A 2,897-nucleotide genomic window follows, 5' to 3' on the forward strand; every position below is an offset into this window, starting at 1 on the left:
TACTTAACAGCCTTTCGAATTGGATCGACGTTCAACTTATAACTTATTAGGTTGGGGTCAACTCCAAGTCTGTCGACCGTTGTCCAAGAAAACACATCACTATTCTCTTGCAAGAACGTTTTCGATATGCCCTTCAGGGGCTTGTCCAAAAATTCTCCAATGTATGTGACCTTATCTGAGTCTAAGAAGTCAAGGGAAATTGGGAGCAAGTCTCCACTTGTATTTTCTCGATGTTCTTCATTCTCAAGGACATCCATGTCTTTTTTGGGAGGACTTCCTCCCCAGTCCCATCGGGCCTAAGTGTTGCTACATAGCAACTTCGGGTTTCCGATCTCCGTTCTCTTTCCGATACCATTTTTGGTTGGGAACTTAAGTACCATGTGGTAAGTCAAGGGCACGGCCTTAAATGTATGAATCCTGATTCTCCCCATGACTGTGTTGTAGGTAGAGGCTTCCTTGATAACCTGAAAGTTTAACATATGCATGGCCTCTCTGGGCTCCTCCCCAATAGTCACGGGAAGTTAAATCGCTCCCTCTACTTGACACTCCACTCCATTAAACCCGTAGATGGGTGCATCGGAGGGGGTTCGTTGGAATTCATTATACCACATCCTTAGAAATATGTCATGGAACAGAATGTCTACGGAAGTGCCATTATCGACCATGACCCTTTTGACAGGATAATTTCCAAGAATCGTGGTGATAACCAGGGGATCATCCTGAGAAAATTTCAAACCAACAAGGTCGGGGTCGCGGAATTCAAGTGTCATCTCAGTCTTAGCACGCTTGGGTGCGTCTCCGATTATACTCATCACATCTTTAGCATAATACTTTTGATAGTTCTTTGTTGTCCTAGCGGTCGTTGTCCCTCCGATGATCAAATTGATCACTACCCCTCTGGGCTGTGGGTTTCGACCCTTGTTGTTACCCCATTTATCATCATCTCTCTTGTGGCCTCCATCATCATCACCTTTAATGAATCTTCCATACTTTTCTCGTCGGATGAGATACTCGATCTCGTCAATCAGATGTCTGTATCCATTGGTATCATGACCAACATCCTTATGGAACCTACAAAATTGGTTCTTGTCCCTCTTTTCGGGATTTCCCCTAGTGGTTTCGTCCATCTGAAATCTTTGTCTTTCTCAATTTCCATTAGTATTTGGCTCATTGGCGCATTCAGCCTTGCGTATTAAGTAAATCTTGGTCCTTGATTCTTCTTGGAAGGGGGATCAGAGTTCTTTCCAGTTCGAGGATATTTATCCTTGGCATTGTACAGTTGGTCCATCTTCCACTTCTTGTTGCCGGTGGGTTCATTGTTTACCACCATCTTATTCATGCTTTACCCCACCTTGATGTATTGTTTGGCCCTATCTTGGATCTATAACATGCTTTTAGGGGGCGCTTAGCTAGGGACATATTGAAGAACTCATCTTTAGTTCCTTGCTGCAGGGCTATTATAGCTACCTTGTCATCAAGATCCGGGACCTTCAAGGCTTCCTTTGTGAACCGATTCATGTAGTCTCTTAAGGACTCCTTCGCTCATTGCACAATGCCAATGAGAGAAGTTGAACTTTTCACATGCACTCATACTAATGAATTGTTTGATAAAGATTTAGATTTGTTCTCTGAAAGACCCAATCGAGTTGGGGGTAGACGGTTGTATCACCTTTAAACCATGCCAAATAGGGATTGGGGAAATGTCCGACACTTGATAGTGTCATTCACGGGCTGCAGTAACATGGCATTGGAGAACGTCCTTACATAATTTGTGAGATCTCCAGGATCTCATAGGGGCATCAAATCACTTATATCAGCCCTTGAAGTCGCAACTCCTCACCTTGGTGTTGGACCTTCTAGGTCTATGACATGAGTAAAATCCCTTGGTCTCGCTGTCTGTTGGGGTCTCGGTGTCTGATGCATCTCCAGATCATGCTTCAACCTTTGGATCTCAGCTTTATGAGCCCGAATCCTCTCGTGTACATCTTGGTGAATCGTCTATTGGGTGCTTCCGGACTGTTGATAGCCACTTAGCACAGTCTCCTTGCCAGGGCATCTCCTTCTTGAAGCGGTTTCCTCGTCTGATGAGTCGGAGTCTCTAGAAGCGCAGGGTCCAGAGAATTCTCGATTCTCAGGGATAGGAGCCAAGTCATGAATGTATTGGGGAGTCCGCCCTTGTCCTACATCTCGATTAGAAAGACCACTTCCTCCAACCTTTGGGTATAGAGTCATCTCGTAAGGTGGGTTGGTAGTCCCTGAAATCACGATCATTGAGTACTCATACCCAACGAGTTGAGACTTTGTTATTGCATGTAGTTGTTGAAGTAGGGAATTGGTCCCTTGAAGAGTTTGGGGATTCGTCCCTAGTGGCGGATCTTGGATCGGTGGATTCGTCCCCTGAGCTTGAGTCTCATATGCCCATACAGGGGTTCCTCCTTCGATGTGGCATAGGTCAAATGTGGGGGTATCTCCATCGTAGATGAGATCGTTTGTGATGGAACTATATTGTAACACCCCCAGATCCGGGGTCGGGGATCCGGGTCGTCACGAGTTCCATTTCCCTTAATAACACCCAATCTTAATAATTACTCAACTACTCTGTACTGTGACCCCACAATAAGCACACACACCACACGTTATAGTCTCAGAGATGAACATCCAAAAATAACCACAAGTCATTTTATTCCACAATTATCTGCCAATACACCTTAAAAGGTTTTCTGAATAAATTTACATTTCTTTGCCATTATTACAATTCATAAATATAAATAAATCTGGTACATCAAAAGTTGAAAGCCTAGCCTATTGGTAGTTCCTACCTCAGCTACGGCGGCATCAATGCTTCTAGAAAACTGCGGAACGTCTCCTAATCGCTTGCGAATCGGGAGCTTGGTTCT

The sequence above is a fragment of the Apium graveolens genome, chromosome 3 (assembly GCF_009905375.1).
Source record: "Apium graveolens cultivar Ventura chromosome 3, ASM990537v1, whole genome shotgun sequence".
NCBI lineage: Eukaryota > Viridiplantae > Streptophyta > Magnoliopsida > Apiales > Apiaceae > Apium > Apium graveolens.